The following is a 17,511-nucleotide window of genomic DNA, read 5'->3' on the forward strand; positions in this document are numbered from 1 at the left end:
AAAAACCCCCCACCCCTTTAATACTTTCTTTAGCATACTGTTTTATGAGGCAATTAAATGCCGGTGAAGAGTTTACAAGGGCCAGTTTCAAACATTTCATTTCGGGAGTTATTAAAAGATCTTTGAAGCGTATTGTTTATACAATATTTTACAGGACTGCATAAACCGGACCCCGCTCCGCACCTGCCTCTCTTAAACCGCGGCTCCTCGGGGACACCCGGCCTCCCCTCCCTCGCCCCGCGCAGCCGGGACGTTTCCGAAGCCGGGGATGAGGTCCGGCAGCCTTAGCAAAAGGTCTGAGGTTCGGAGCAGAGAAACGGCGTGCCTCTCGGAAGCAGAAGATGAGGGACTCCCCTCTTTTGCAGCGGAGAGCATGTGGGACCGGCTGGCAAAGCCAAGTGCTTCCAAAAAAAGCGGCCCGGGTCCTCCCACCCGGTACCCCATGCTCCTCCATCCCCGGGATGCCGCACGTGCCCACCACGGCTGGGCGAAGCACGGGGTCCGCAGGCGGAACCCCCACCGAGACGTGTGTTTTGCCCCCCCCTCCCCGTCCCAGAAAACCAGTCTCCCCCAGCTTGAGACTGGAGCTGTTCAGAAGGAGCGGGCGCCTTCTCACCGAAACCCAGGGGCTCAGGACGCCCGCCTGCCTCTGCCAGAGAGAGAATGACATCCGTTATCTCCCGAAGCCAGGAGAGACGCTCATTTATCACCGCGGCTGTACAAGGGTCCTCAGGAGAAACGTCCATCCTGCTTGAAAAACAGGCTTTCCAAAGCGCTTTAATTACCGGTATACACTCAGGAAAATGGTCGTTACTCTCCTTTCAGATAAAATTACTCTGGGTAAAAGCCGCGCTTGACTTCGCAGTTAGCAATTTTTGAAATAAAAATGACTATTGCTTTAAATTGCAAAATAGCGGATAAAGAAAATGCAGTCTTGCAAGCTGGCACGCTCTCATCGGGGCTGTGCTGCTACTTGGCATTTTTCTTAAAACCAGGCTTTTAGAGCCAGGTAACTACCGGAGAGAGTCATCTTCTCGCATTCTGTTTGAAGGTAAAAAACCCTCCAGGACTCAGCCGCAGAAAGCAGCTTGCAGCTGTGCATCGCGTACACTCACCAAGGGTATGCGCAGAAAAAAGCCCTCTCGCTTCAAGTTTTTTAAATCTCCTGCTGGGGGGGTTTGAACCCTGGAGACTCATGCTAGAAAATATATGATTTTTCAACTGCAGCATGTGATTGTGATTGTATATGCACACACTTGATGCCCACAGAGTTTGCATTTGAGCATTTTTTCTGTCCTACAGTATTTTTATCTCGTGTCACAAGCTTCTTCAGAATTTATTTAGAAGCGGCACTGCAGCAAGCGGCGGATTCCTTCATCACGTAGCGCAGAGATGTTCTAGTACTTCAGAGAAGGGCGTACAGAAAATAAACCTGGATTTTAATCAAGGAAACTAATCAAGACCTGAAGGGTCCTGCTACATCTGCATTTGCTTGAAAAAAAATAATTGGGCAAAGATCTTGATTGGGGCATAGTATGGGTCCAGAGCAAAGCTGAGGGTCACGGACGCTACGGCCTCAGCCAAATTTCAGATGAGATGCATTTTTCCGACCCTCTTCGTGTCGTCTGCACGTTGACGCAGAGCGACGCGTCCGGCACAGCGCCGTGCCCTGCCCGTCACACCTTCAAAGGGTTTAAAGGTTCATCGGCAAGAACCAAGGGCAGCTTTTTGCCTTGGAGAGTAACGCCGAACCCTGTCACGGGGGCTCTGAATGCGCACCCATGGGCAGAAAACCAGGTAACTCCACGTTAGTTATGGCTGTAAGAACGAGCGAGAGCAATACAATGAAAATCACCCCCAAAATTAGCAGCAGCACACATCAGAAAACCCTGAGCCGGCGGCACTGCTCACCGAGACGACGGTGACACGATAAATGAGCGGTTCTGTAAAGCACCGACCCGGCGCCCCACAGCAGCGAAGTCACAAGACAAAGCGAAGGCGAACAGGCAGCAACTGTTCCCTCTCCCGTCTGATTTGAGGCTGGGGATATCAGCTGAAGTCAGCAGCTGGCAGATTCAGTACAAACAAAGGGACACGCTTCTCCAGACACCACATAATTAAGATGCAGACCTCTGCTGCCGGATCCCAGGAGTCATCGGACCAAAAAAAAAAAATAAAAAAAATCACACAAAGGAAAACAAATCTACGGAGGACCATTAAGGACCCGGGCATCACCTGTACCTCAGGAAGCCCCTAACCCACTAGACGGCTCCAGGAGAGCCGTGCTCCATCCTCGCCGTGCTCCTCTGTGGACGGGCTCATCCAGGGAGACGAGGACCTTTGCTTCGACACCTTGTCATTCCGAAGTCGTTACTCCACACCGGTGTCACTCCTGGCTGCAGTTCGATCCTGACCCCGACCTTTCCTGCGGTGTCTTGCAAACTATCACTCTTCCTCGCCCAAACTAATTTTTCAGCTATTGTGTTAAGATCAAAACTTGAGCTGTCAGCTCCTGGGCTTTAGGAAGCATACCCAAAGGCAGGCGAGCTTAAGAGGGCAGGGTTCAGGTGCCTGGAGGTACGGTACCTCCGCGGGGAAGGGTCAGAGGCCGAGCTTAGGGCAAGCCAGACCATCAAGGCAGAGATGGAGCCGGGCCGGAGGAGGCAGGGAGCAGAGATGTTCCTTCCCTCTAATACCAGTTGTCCGGTGGAAGGAAGCAGCTCTGTCTTAGTTCGCACTAAATCAGCTACTAGGCTAAAAAGCTATTTTGAATCCCGGCTCCAGCGCCATCAATCTTTAATCTCCAGCAGGCATAACCTTTGGGGGGATTCACTCTTGGAAAGAGAGTGAAAGGGCTGTAAATGGCTCTTACTTTAGAGTCTGGAAATAGCTCAGGAATATGGAATATTAATGACAGCCCCCACCAAGAGAGATTGTCTGCATTCTGCTGACTAAACAGGGACGCGAACCAAACGCAAAGGGTATCAGTGCTGCCTTTGCTTTCTTTTTATTACCCCGGTGAGCCCGTAGGAGAAGGCAGCGTTTCATTTCTGCAGACAACCTGGCAGCAGGTCGCGACAGACCACAGACGACACAGGTGTCGCAAGCAGCAAAGAGCCAGAGCACCCTCAGACACCACTGGTTTTCCAAAGCCCAAGCTACCTCGAACACCAGAAACGGTCAGTACACTGGAAAGAAAAGTGGTTTTCAAACTGCGTAATGTAACACAGCCAAGACAGAGAGAAAAGGTTCGGGTTTGAGACCGAGCCGCTTCCAATCGCAAACCCAGCCCGGAGCAGCGAGAGATCCTGGCTTCGTGCTTGCAGTCAGTGCCCTAATGCCGGCTGCCTAACGAGCCAGGCACAAAGACACGTTTTCTTTTTGTTGCTTTTCAGCAACATGAGGAGAGAGTAGGAAGACCTGAGCTTAGAGAGAAGTACGACCTTCCTAATAAAAGTGATTTCCCTGTCTCTTACACCCATTTCCTTACTCGGTTTCACATCTGGTCGGTACCCACAGCATCCATTACTGCAGCAGATGAAGATTTTTGGACCACAGAGTCAGCGAGCTGCTGATCTCTTCACTTTCTCAAAGCATTTCCTTCCAGTTGTTCCCACACACAAGCTGGCACTGCCACCGAAAAGCCACCCTGTCGGGCATCCTCTTCTCCCTTAGGCTAAGGCAGACGGCGAAGCCGCGAAGCACGTCGGGGAACGGTGCGGGGTGTTCTCCTCCGCACATCCATCACAGCGAGGACAGGGGGATCGCTGTCAGGGTTAGCCTGGGGCCATTTAAAGCTTTCATCTCTCCTGACATCAAACTGCCCACTTCCATCCTCCTGAACATGTCCTGCGCTCAGCTGGAATAGAATAAAATACGATAGGAAGCTGAATTGGGTGTTGGGGCAAAGGCTGGACTCGATGATCCCAGAGGTCTCTTCCAACCCAACCGATTCTGCGATTCTGTAGTTTCAAGGACGGTGAGCAAGGGTACAGCGAGAAGTTCAGATCGGGGTCTGCAGAGTCCCCAGCGAGAGGGGACCCCCACCCACACCTCCTTAGTGCCAGCCTACGCCGGAGGACGTCGACCCTCGCAGAGTTCACAGGCGACGCCGCTCGGCTCATCTCGCCGGAACGGGGAGAGAGGGTGAGGTCAGAGGAACCCGCAGCCGCAGGCTGACGGCGACGGCGTGCCTCCACGAGCACGGGGTGGTAAAGGGGGTCGGCAAGGATGGAGAAACTTACTCTGCTCCTTTTCTCTCACCGAGGTGAATCTTGTTTGCTTTTCATGGAGCAGGACACAGCTGACGGCAGTTTAAGTGGGGTTCAGGAACTTCAGCTACTCTTTGCGGTCAAAGAGGTTCACACGTTTTGCAGGTCTCTCTGAATACCGAGATATTCAATGGTTCCCAAAAAAGTGCCTGTTCCCAGTCTATCGGTTTCCACTTTTTCAACATGCTTAAAGGTAACAATTTCAGGAGCTTTAACGACCGCTGCTCTACCACAGAAAACAGCATTTGCTTTTGTTAGAGTAATGAGACAGGCATTTTTATATCGTATTTACAAGAAAAAAGACCTTTTTGTTTCCTGAAGGCTCAAAAGTCACCGTCTTAATCGTGAAAGTCACCGTCTTAATCGTGATCCGAGTATCACATAAAAAACTGGTACCGCACAGCAACATGCTGCATTATTAGGTTCCTAGCTTGTGAAATAAAAATCTATAAATAAGCTTTTCAAGTGTCTACATAATTTTGTGGGGAGTTTAGATAATGATAACACCCTTTGATTAGAGGCAAAATCCCTCTTCCACCTTCCCCATCGATCAATCAAGAAGTCAAAGGCAAGCAAGGCCCGGGAAAGAACAAATGACACCACCGAATAAACCCACAGCACACCCGTACCCCACGTACCAACACCGGCTGCCATCGCCATCGCTGCCGTCGTACAAAACGAAAGGTCAGCAACCAGGGCGATCAAAGCTGCGGACAACCTCTGCGAGAGGAATGACCACAGAAATGAGGGTTCTTCAGGCTTGGAGAAGAGATCAAAGGGGATGTGTCAGAAGCCCTATAAAATCACGAATAACATGGGGGAAGGGGGGAAAAGATTTGTTCACTCGTGCAAAAGAAGAACTAAGAGTCACCCAACAGTTTTAACAGCAGGTTATTTTCACTGCACAAGGCAATTTAATTTATTCAATGCATGCACAAACAGAAAAGCCAATGTACTGCAGGAACACCAGAAACTAACACACGGGCGCAGTCCTTGCTGCGGCAGCCCTCGTGGTGCCGGAGCTCCCCATGCAAGGCAAGAATCCTCCTCCTCGCCCCGATCCTCGTATTCTTACCCTACACATCTGTTCTTGTCCAAGAGTTTCAGCAGTTAAATATCTGACCACTAAATCTATTGCACCCACAACTCCTTCATGTTTTGAATGCGCTAATTCTGCAGAAATCACCAGAGCATTCAGAGAAATGCTGATTTCAAATCTGTCAGTCACGCAACAACACGGGCAAACAGAGGCACAGAATTTGTGAGGTCTTGCTGGAGGAGGCCAACAAAAAGCCATGAAGACCCTTGCCCGCAGAGCAATAGTTTCGATCGCTGCCTAGTGTGGATTTGATCTCAATTTTCAAGCAAAACACCTTGAAAGAACTGCGTGACACCCTGCAAACTGTTCAGGAGAACCTCTGTCCTAGGGAGAGCTGGGGAGAAGACCAGGTCTTACACGGGACGTCTTCAGAACCAGGCACAAACCGGAGCAGAGCGCTCTCCAGTGAAGAGGCGATGGTCTGGGTACCGAAGCGCAACAGAGGCAACATCACAGTTCTCCAGAGCTGCAGAAATCAGTGGATTTTTTCAGAAAGGCGACAGACAGATACCCTTGAAAAAGTTACTCCAAACGACAGCCACTTGCTCGTTAAGCCTGGGCTCTCACGGAGCGGATGGAGCGATTCGGTATTAACTCACCTTTTAAAAATAACTTTAACTACAACTGAAAACTGAGGTAGCACCAGTTCATACAACCAGGGGAAGAGCCCGTTCTTCTGCGTCAATAAAGATGAGCTGTCTGTCCAAACAAACTCACAGTTCAATTAAAAACTTGTACCTTGGGATCCTATCACATCATCCTGAAACAGCCAACAGGTCTCGGACTAAGCCAGCTAGGAGCAGACTGGCTTATACCACATGAAGCTTTTTTTAAAGAACAGGTCCTGAAAAATCAGTCCACGATGACCAAACCTCTAAGCACCAGGGAGATGCTCTTCAACCCCGAGCGCAGGGTTAAGCTACGCTCGTGACCAAGGTATTTCAGGTCCCTGTGGTGACCCAGCAGAAGACAACCATTGAACTTCAGCCACGGCAGCAGTAACACCCACTAGCACGTTACTGGCAAAACGCAGATGTAAATCGAACATCAAAACCAATTTTATTTAACACCGCGCTATTCCTCCTCTTCCTCGTGAGCCAGCACAATCTATTTCATTCAGTAGGTTGTTCTGAACCGTTTCGGATGAGTACGGACAGAGGACATTGAATGCAGTTTTTAACTGTTCTCTGCTTTTCTTCTGAAAAAGTTGAGGATGAAGAGAAAACCCCACCAGTTTACTGCTCCTTAAGCGATGATGTGACTGGAAGGAGGCTGAACAGCAAAGCGACCTACTCCTTCCAGCTCTGGCCAGCCTCGGGGCGCGGGTTGGGGCACAGCCCCAAACCCCCACCCCAACAAGAGTCACCAGAAGACGCTGAACAGCTCTTCCTCCAAGAATACTCTGAAAAAGCAAATCAGTGAAGATGAGGCATGGAGAACAGGACAGCGAGGTGTAAGAGGCAAGTGGAGGGATGGTATGAACCTGAGGCCAAGAGCCAGGGCCTCCAAAACCGGCGGGATGCTTCCAAGTGCTGTCCAGCTACAGGCACCAGAGAAAAGGATCAAATCCTGTTACAGACCGTATACCCAAACCCGCTAGCAAGCGGCTCAGAGTACAAACCAGGGTTCAGAGATGCCAGTTGGGCTGAGTTATTTTAACATCAGCGTGTCAGACTACGGTGGTAATTAATTTCAGATTTAGATCACTGCACTGAAAAACGAGTACTCCACAGGTCTTTAACCTATGGTTTGGAATGACCAATAAAACTGACTTCAGATGATCTCAAGCAGTGACTAAGCTCATAAAAAGCAGCAGCGTAGATAAAACACACAGATCCCACATTACACTTGGCATTATAAGCCATCAAAGCAATTTTAAGATCAAGCTGATGTTTTGACTCAGAGCCAGCCCAGGTCCCCCAGGACCAGACTGACATGTGGAGGCCGTGGCGGGAGAGTGAGTGTTTTGGCCCCAATTTCTGAACAGCTGGAGCCCGCGCAACCTTTGCACGGGAAGGCCGTAAACCAACACATTACAATTGTCCAATTTAGAGGTCATAAAAGCACGGACCACAGTCTCAGCGCAAGGCTTGGACGAGCCAGAGTTCAGCCAACAAAACTCGGGCAGCGAGTGCAAAACCGAAGAAATTGCAAGAACACGCTCGCAATTAGGGAAACACGAAAGCCACCGCAGAAACCTGGCCCTGCCTCCAGTAGCACCGCAGCCTTGCCTGCAAGCGGCCGGGTCCAGACACGCAGGTATCCTTCTCCTTGCCGGCTCTCGGGAAAAATTTAATTATGCACATGCAGTCTTCTTTCCATAAAATCAGGCTTACTGGTAACCGAGTTCCAGGAGCCTCATTTCCCTTCCACTGCAAAAGCTCTTGCCACCTCCTTTTTGAAGTGGCAGATGCTCCAGCTGACGATGCCGACAGCACACCTGCGCAAAGGCAAGCCTTAAGTTTGTTAGGAGCGAGACCAAAAAGAGCAGCAGATCGGGCACAGCCTATCTCCATCACCTCCAGCTCCTTCCTCTAAGCAAGGCTGGAGACCATTTGTGGTAACAGATGGTCCTTCCGCCACGCACAACCCAGGAACGGGGGCTCTGGTGGGGGGCTGAAGCCAGAGGTAATCGTTTCCTTAGATTACACGAGGAAACGGGACGACGGAAACCCTGCTAACAGCATACAGCTGCCAGAGAAGACCACTTCAAGCACAAGCGTTCTCAAATGCCCGCTCCTGAGCTCCTGCAACCCTACCCTCGAGCGTGGGGAGCCTCCGCTGCATAAACCCCCCAACCAAGACATCGCTATGCTTCAAGATTTACTGCAGCTCTACAAGAGACCAGTGCCTTGACAGTGATGTCTCATTTCCAAATCCAAACCAGGAGTTCATCATTACTTAACTCTGCTCGCTGCATTCTCACTTATTTTGAAAAGGAAATTCAGCAACCGAGTAAAATCGTAATTTGTTATTTCCAGACGGGTACCAGTGAACTGAGAAGCGGAGCCCCCACAAAACCGCTCGATACGGATTCTCGGCAGCAGCGTCGTAATTAATCCTACTACCACTTCTTTCAGTAGGAAAGAGCCAGTTAATAACAGGCAGGACACCACGGAGGAGGACGCAGACTCTTGAACAGGAATACACAGATGCTGTCCAGCTGCCCGACCCTACAGAGCGCACAAAGAAAAAAGGTTCTTTCTATGCAGACAGACATCCATGGCTGCTCAGCTGCACAGGGATGAGGCCCCTGAGGACAAGATGCTCCTTCAGCCAGCTCCAATTCCGGCAGGCAGACCTGGTTCACAAGAGAATATAGATCACTACTGCCTCCAGAAGACTCTTTTGATAAAGAGGTTTGGCCACCCCGGCTGCAGACAGCAAAGGCACAGTCTCATTTCTTTGCCGACAGCTGAGCATCCTTTCCTTTTTTTTTTTGGGCCCGTGAGAAGCAGAGAAAGCATCCAACCTGCTCAGAGTGGCAGAAGGAAGGCTTCGCACGGCGACAAAACCAGCCAGAGGTGCCGAAAGCTGACTGCCTGGCACGCTTTCCTAGAGTTTCATGAGGTTTTGGGCAGGACGATAGGTGGGCTGCCTCTTTGCCAGCTGCCTCCATCCTGTTACCACGGTCCCATCTTCCTAATCGGCTTCCTTCCTGCTCCCCAGCTGCTCTGGGCAGGAGCAGGGTGCGTTAGGAAAAGAAACAGGTTTTCACTGGAGAAGAAAGTCATATTTGTGGAAAAAGCATTGGATTTATTGTACGCTACCTACTCCACAGGGGATGTGCCCTGAACAGCTGAAACTGCAGGCATGCACTTCAGTGCTGCGGTGACCAAGGCCACGGGTCTCAGGCTGCAGTACCGATCCCGGGTTTTGCCTGGCAGGCAGACAGCTGGACTGCAGCACCGGCACGGCCGCTGCCTCTCCGCTCCGCACCTCGCCAGGTACCCTGTTTTAGCCTCCTCTTTCTGTGAAGTGCAGCAACTCCAGCACCACTCCTCTAGCTCGGCCTGCACGGGATGCCTCCTCTTCCCACGGTACGTCCATCCAAGCAGGTTCACTGCCGGCAATAAATCTCCGCACGTTCACTTGCGCTGCTCTTTCCGAGCAAAGATGTTAAAAAAAGAAAAAAACATACGTGAGAAGTAAAATGTTACCTGCTATCACTGCCCTAACCGGCATGGCTTGCTGGGACACCACCAACAGGTCTCTGAAGTACCTTGAATCACTACTGGGTGCTATTTAGAGGTAAGGGTCAAGTTTGCCTGTAAACTGACTTGTGTATAAAACACAAAAAGTTAAAACGTGGTTCGAGTGTACAGGGTATGGTAACCTGCAGCGCAAGCTCAAAAAGCAGCACAGAAATTCCTGTTCCAGCTTAGGAGACCACGTCCCCTCCTGCCCCAAAACACCTCGCACCTCTTGGCCAGGCTGCAGAAATAGGACACAAGATATCACGGACCCATAAAGCACGGTGTAAGCCACAGAAAATACCTGGCCAGCGATTTCACAGAAGATCACCTTACAAATTTTACGCCTTTGCTATATAGGCTGGGCCCCATTTTTTTCCACGCCAGGACAGACACGCAGAACAAAACAGTTGCGCTCTCCAAGCTATTGAGGAAAGGTGAAGAGAGAAACAGGGCTGCCAAGTTCTGCCTAATTCTAAGTCTAGGACTAAAAGCCATGCAGAGTTACTCATCTCCCAGATGATTTTAAGCAGCTTTTAACCAGAGCACCTTACTCCCCGAAGGTGGGAGGGCTTCTGTTAACAAGGTTTTTCCGAGCACGGTGACTAAACTTGGATATCACCTAGCTGGCCTCGTTACGTCCTAGCTCAGCTTTTCTCTCACCTCACCCTGATGGATTCAATCTTTTCAACAAACGTTCTAACGCAAACTCTATCCCCTTAGGTCAGTGTCAAACCATAATATATATGTTGCTTTTGGAACCCTGAAACCATAAAGCAAGCTACACGGGTCAAAATTATTTGGTATGATTTACTGGGGGTTTGCATACGGTAAACTAATTCTGGTGAAGAGGAATTACACTGCAAAAGGCCAAGTTCTTGTGTCTGTTTAGATTTATTTCTGTCAAGAGAAACTTTAACTTTTAAATTCTGTTAGCAACTGGGGCCTTGTAAAAGCGGCGGGGCCTTGCAAACAGAGTCTGGTCAGGAGGAAGCGCTCTCAGCATCCCACGGCAGAGCTTCGCGCGCCGAGCCAAGGCGAACACAATCCCTGAAGGAGACACGGGGAAACCCGATAAAAACAGGTGCAGACACCAGGGCTAGCTCGCCGCTTTCAACAATCTGTTTAAAATTAAACTTACGGATACACTCGGGGTCCCCCGGGCTCGAGCGGAGCCGATGAATCACCGGGAAGCGACAGGCTCCCCGTCTCACCTTCCTGCCCCGCGCTTTGCACGAGGGCAGTAGCGCTCGGGAGGGCTGCGGGCAGGGGAGCACCCAGCACGGTCGCTGCCGGGAGAGGCAGGCAGAGATCTCCTTCCTCCCTACAAAAGAGCTTGTCAGGACAAATATTTCCAAATCAAGAGACAATGTCTCCATTGAGAGAGCTGGTTTGGTTTCTCCACCCTCCGTAAGCAGCCAGCATTCAGGCTCATTTTGTTATGCTTGTAACATTAATAATTACCGTAACGCCTTTCCAGGGCAATGCCACAGCTGCACAGAAGTCCGTTATCTCCTATCCTATACCTACGGTAGTCACATATAGATAAAAAGAAGTGAAAGCGTTGTCTTCTCGAGTTGTTTACAGTCCTAACAGACAAGCGTGCTCCCACACCTCCGCCTAAGCTACACCACTCTCCTTAGAGAGCCGCAGGCAGGTCACAAGAGATGAGGAATTACAGAAAGATGCCGATAGACCTGGAGCTGGGAAAGAACGTTCTAGTCAGTTCAGTGTTGCTGAGTACCTGACAGCTAGTGCGGCACCGCAAGAGCCAGCTTTAATTGCAATTGTCAGTTTAAAATCTAAACAGTTCCAGGTTAAAAAGCCCAGAAGAAAACATTTGGCTTAGATGAGTCACAGCTTCAGAAGCTAAGCAAGCAGAACGGAAGCCAAAAGAAACTGCAGAAGTTCTAGGTCAGTAACCTGCTCAAAATCTACTGTAATGAATAACCACTCTTTGCTCGAAGTTATCTCGGGAAGGCGACGGCCTCCCAGCTGGAGGGACGGAGCTCAAGCGGATGCCATTCCCCACCGCTGGAGCTGGGGTTCCCACCTTTTCTCCCGTGGTGGTTTCTGACAACTTTCTGATTTTGAAACACTAGAAGATAAAAGCAATCAGAAACAGAAATGATACTAATAGTAACGCTTTTAACACAAAACTTCTCATGTGAGAAAAACTATACCAGCTGTCGGTAAATTAAGCGTTTAAGTTACGCTGTACCCCTTAACGTTAAGATGAGTTACTACAGTCAATCCGTCAACAACTCTTCTAGCAAAGCCTCACCGCCGGTAAGAAACTGCCGAGGGTGCCGCAGACAGTGAAAAGCAAAACTTTCCAACGTACTTCCCAAATATCAGCACAAAGAGGTTAGAGAAGATGTTGAGTAACTGATGCTTGAACTGGGCAAGTAATTACGTTGAGACGGGAAGGAGAGAGCCAGAGCTGTACAACAATGTGCAGCCAAGGCCTTGGTGCCCCGGCTCTGCCAAGGCTTGCGGTGTTAGCCGGTCACGTTCGGTCTTCACGTTTGGGAAAACCACGCGTTCAAGCTGCAGGTTCTTCCAGCCGCGGCGACTCTCGAGGCGTCCACGCGACGCCAGGCTGCGGGGCCGCCCAGCTGCGTGGTGACAGCTTCGAAGAATCGCTTCTACACCAGACTTGCAATGAAATACCACGATTCAGAGAATAGAAAAATGAAAGGGATGTGTTAGAATAAGCTGTCTGAAGCACAGTACAAAACCGAAACCAAAATCCAAGGCCTTGCTGCAACTTATTCCACCTACACAGAAACGCCTGAAGGGGCTGTCGTCTTATGCTCCAATAAATTTCACTTCATGACAAACAGAGGGGGTGGAAATCAGCAAAAGAAGCCGTTTTCAGACGGTTAACCATCTGAAAAAGCAGCTAAGAAGAACAGAGGAGTATAACTAAGCAGAGCGACGCACTTTCAACCTCGACTCCAGACCCCTCTTTGGCGAGCCGGAGCGGAGGAGAGCTCTGCTGCAGCCCCCGTGCCAGAACAAAAGGCGACTCCTCTTCTCTTTAGCAAGAGGGAAGGGAGCCTCAGGCTTTAGGCTCCCCAGAAGGAGAAGATTTGCTCTTTTTGCACATCTTTCTCCATGAGGTAACTCGAAGGCCAAAGAAACGGTGATGCAATGCGACCCTTAACTCCAAAAGTCAGAAAGGCGGGAGGTCAGGAAGCGCATTAAAGGCTTCCCTAAAAAGCTCACGGCCATTTCAGACACCGGGTTCACCCATAGCTTGCTTGCCTTTTTCTTTTTTTAAAATAAAAAACCTCCAGAGGCCCATAAAATACCTGGAAGAAGACAAGGGACTTCTGTTTTCCAAGAGAAGCAAAAAAACACCCCCAAATACGTCAAACCACGAGCACAGAAGTGCCGATTATCCAAACCTAAAGAGGTGAGATTCCCCCACGCTCCAGGGAGGCGATGTCCTCGCTCACAAAACCTCAGTCCCCGGGAGCACTATCCAGTTCTGCTGAAGGAGCTGCTGACAAGCAAGAATAAATATTTTCATATCCAAAGTTCAGTTTATCTACTTTCCATCATTTGCTGCCAGTGCTAGAGACTGACGGCAAATTAGCCAGACATGCATTATTACATGACAGCGGTGACGTGTTTGATCGTATTCCTCAGTCTTTCAAGGCAGACTTTTCGAGCTAAGCTGTGTCGATATGAGAAGACTTGAGAAGGTCTGTTCGCCGCCGGGCAATAAAAAGACATTTACTATGAGCGTTATATTGGATGTGTCAAAGATGATATCCAACTCAAACCAGTAAAAACCCCCAGAACAGCTTTCCCCCTACTACCTTCAACCCATATGCATTTTCAATACGCTCTACAGATCTTACCTCGACAGAAGACAAGCCGTGACCATAAACCTTTTCTTATGCCAACAAAGCAGCTTAATACAAATTACACAACTGGTGTGTTTAGCTAAAGTAGAGCGCCTTCCCCCGATCAAAATACGCCTTGAGACAGAAAAAAAAAAAAGAAAAACTACAAACGGAGTGTTTTAGGCACTAAGAAACAGCTTTATGCTTCCGGCACCCTCATCCCCTTGGAGATGACCGTCACCGCTTCAGGCAATACAAACCAGTTGTCATTTCCCACCGTAACCGTGCGGAGACACCCCACCAGACGCACGAGGCAGAGGGAACGCTCCTGCGCTCAGCCCCGGTCAGGCCCTCGGTTGGAGGAGTACGATTGCGCAGATGAAGAAGAGCGAGACTACAGACCCGCCTGCCCACCTGTGTAACGGGAACAACTCCCTGTTCCCACCGGTGTCTCCGCGCTGAATCCTGCGGAATTTCAACGCTGAGCCTGAAGCGCAGGTCTCCTCTGCAGCCCAGCAGGTCTGCTCCGATCCAAGTTCAAGGTGGAGAACAAAGTCACACTTACAGCCAGCTCATGTTAGCGCCTACTAACATACCCTGTTCAAGGGGAAAAAGTCTTGGAATTGGATTCCTCACAAATCCGTAAGATGGGGACAAGCCTGTCTGTGAGGGGGAAAGAGAAGAGCGCTGGAAAGACACCAGACACCGGAATCTTTCAAGGGGATGCTTTGTGGCATCAGTTTTTCAAGCCAATCCCCCCCCGCAACACTGTGATCATCTGGCCTGTAAAGCACAAGCCATAGCACTCACACGTGTTCACTCCTGCTTCAGGTCCCACAGCTGTGCTGAAATGGAGAACCTCACGTTCACTTTTTCAGTGCTGACGAAGTCAACCACAGCCTTCCACATACTATTCAAATACTTCTTTTCACTTAAGAGCACAGACCTTATTGCTAATCTAACTTCACCTGTTTTCACCTCCGTCGCTGCAGGAAAACCGGGCAAGCTGCCGTTCCTCAGGCTGGCCTCACCTCCAGAGGTGCAGATCAGCATCCATTCACCTTCCTTTTTCAGTAAAGAAGGCTGAGCTCCTTCGGCCACTCGTTACTCAGGAAGTTTTCTATCACTTATCATGCACGTTTCTGCTCCTGACGTTTGCTCAAGGATTCAGCCTTCTTACACTGCTGGTACACGACCTAGACACGCTCCTCTGGTTGTGGTCAGACCTACGTCTTTTACGAAGCCAAGAGTTAACTGAGATCTCCTACGTGTAACCATTACAAGGAGAATGAACGCAGGATGTCTTGGTCCCACTGCAAGCTCATTTTCAGAGCTACCACTCTTCATTCATAGTAATATTGCACTTAGACAAACAAAAATACACTGGTTTTCTTACAGCAAAATTAACCTGCTTCTAACTCACAGTTGAGAAAAACTCAGACGTTCAGCTGAAGTTCTCTTCACACAAATAACTTCAGCTAATCCGCTCTGGTGTTTGAACACTTGGTGGTTGCTGCTAGAAGTTCGGGCGTGTAAGACCAGTGTGAGGAAGTGTGAACCATGCCGTACACTTCTGTGCAGAAAAACAAGGTGTCAGCAAGTGACAAGGGTGTGATGGCAAGAACCAGCTGATCCTTTGAGGCACACCACAGATCCAGAACTAAAAAGACTAACCTCAAGTGAGTTGGATGTATTATTCGAGAAGCAAGAAGAGAATTTTTAACCCCAAGTTCCTGAGAAAACAAAGACATAATAAATGGCTTGCGTGCTCTGCCCTCCAGAAAAGGAAGAGCAATCCAAGTACAGGGATCCGGTACTAACAACACGGACGGGAAAAAGTGAAGATAATGAAATGCAGACCCAAAAGCTGTGTTTACTGAGAGATATGGAGAACCTGCAGAAGACTGAAAACATCCCAGTTACTAATGTCTGTGAAGGGTGGAGAAGTAGCCAGGAAGAATGGAGCATATTCAACCAAGAAGAGGTTATTATGCTATTACATATAGTACGACACATTATGCCTTTTTGGGGAGCAGGGGGCTGGCTCCCCTGGGACTGCACTTCTTCCAGGCATCAGTCTCAAGATGAAGACCTGCTAACAAACAGTTGCACAACACTCATAGTTCACACAAATCATGCGATTGTCTTACAGGAGACGATTTACCCGATAAGCATTCAAAAAAGCGCAAACCACATTTTTTATTAATTGCCCAATAACGATCTTCTGGAAGGAGGGGGGAAGCTCGGCTGCCTTGAGCGAGGTTGTCAGTTCTCTGCTGCAAGCAGAGCTCAAAGTGCCGCTGTAGGCACTCCACCTAGTGGTTTACAGACCATTCATAATTAATAATGCTAATGTTTGCTTTAGCGAGAGCCAACGGAGCCGCCAGAACGCAGCCTAGAGACCTCTAATGCATTTGTGAACGCTCTCATCCTTAATACAGCGGTACGAGCCTCGACATCTCATCTCAAAACACGCCACAGGACTGCAAAAGCCAGGGAAATTTCGATGAGCACCACGTGGTGGGACCACAAGACCGGCAGCTGCGTTTAAAGATGGCTCTTGATGTTGCTTATTCTTCCTGCGAGGGACAGAAAACAAAGGTGCAAAAGCAGAAGCCTCCCACACCAACTTGTTGCGATAACGGCTGGGATCGGAGCTGCCAGAAGCGACGACGCAATCCACAGCGAGTGGCAAACTAATTGTTTTCAGCGGCTGATTGCTTTTCCAGGAAAGCAGAAAAAATGGCTTCCAAGCCAGGGACACACAGGTTTACCCTGCTGCGGATTTAACAGCGGGTTCATTACTAACCAGTCATCTGATATAACTGCTGCAGGGCTAAAGAAGATTTTGCTGGCTACACGCATGTTGACTATGCTTCGTTAAGGTCGCTTCTCGGTCATTTGAGGTTGGCTGCAGATGAGTTTTTCATTCAAAGCCATGCTAGGCAAGTCACTTGAAAGGGAACACAGAAAGAGCCACCTCTGCTGTCTACAGACCCACGAAACTGCAGTACTGATAGTGCTGCACGAATCTTTGACCTGCCGTGATTTACCAACGGGTTAGCAGGACAATCTGCTTTTCTTTCTCCCCTTGCAAAGAGCCTGAGGAGAAGCACAGCCGAGATGTTAAGGCTGGGCGCTCATACCTGGGGCAAATAGAAGATGAAGGGAAACATCTAGAATGACCTTGGAGACGAAGCAGGTTCTCTCCCCTCCCACGAACACCCGAGGTGCTAGAGAAGTGATCTGCAAGCACAAGATACAGTAATGACATCCAAGAAAAGGGAGGCTGTGGAACACAGCGTGGAGGATGTATTTTTCCACTGTGAAACCGTCCCTTTGAAATCCCCCACCCTGCCTTCCTGCTTTGTCCAGTAAGAACAGAGGGCTGCTTGCTCCGTTTTCTGTAAGACCCAGAACCAAATTCCTTAGAAACAATGACAGAGATGTAGAAGCTAGGCGTAAAATAAACTTCACTGATGTACGATTCACTCCACTTTGTGGAGAGGTGAACAAGAAAAAAAACCCAAAACCAGAGGAGCTTTAAATTAAGATTTATAATGGTGCCTAAGGGAGTCGGACGCCCCCCCATACTCACGGGCTTTGACAGGTATCTAAACTGAAAGACAACTTTGAGTCTCGGTGCAAGTCTTACAACTGGCAGATTAAACACAGGTCCTGACATCTGGGAGTGGTGCGTCACTTAAAGATTCTGATTAGGTGACCTTATCTAAATTCTTCTGTACGACCATCATGGGAAAAAGTGTCGCATAAGGGCGAGCAACAGTGCCCTGACCATCTCTAAAGGTAAGGCAGTATTTATTAGTGGGACTCAGGATCACCCATTTCGCCTCTCAACCCAACGGCAAGCACCTGGCGAGCAGTAATCAACAAGAATTTAACTGGGCGCAAGGAAGAAGCCAAGAGCCTGCAGTAAGAATACAGTGTTAGAACAGAAGGACAGCAGACGTTATCCCAAATTACTGGAATACCCCGGTGCAGCGTAAGACAAGACAGAAGAATTGTGTTTTGCAGGAGACGGGGGGAATCACAAGGAAAAACCCAGCACCACGCATTGACTGAAATTTCAG

At 49.4% G+C, this 17,511-nt stretch overlaps 1 protein-coding gene across 1 annotated transcript in view; it reads right to left on the bottom strand.

Moving 5' to 3' along the window:
- The window catches only part of LOC104163387 (heat shock factor protein 1-like), a gene marked incomplete at both ends in the record, with an annotated part of 65,250 nt that overhangs the window by 19,317 nt on the left and 28,422 nt on the right, over nt 1-17,511 (bottom strand).

Source organism: Cariama cristata, unplaced genomic scaffold, assembly GCF_000690535.1.
Source record: "Cariama cristata isolate BGI_N322 unplaced genomic scaffold, ASM69053v1 scaffold6666, whole genome shotgun sequence".
In the NCBI taxonomy this organism is placed as follows: domain Eukaryota; kingdom Metazoa; phylum Chordata; class Aves; order Cariamiformes; family Cariamidae; genus Cariama; species Cariama cristata.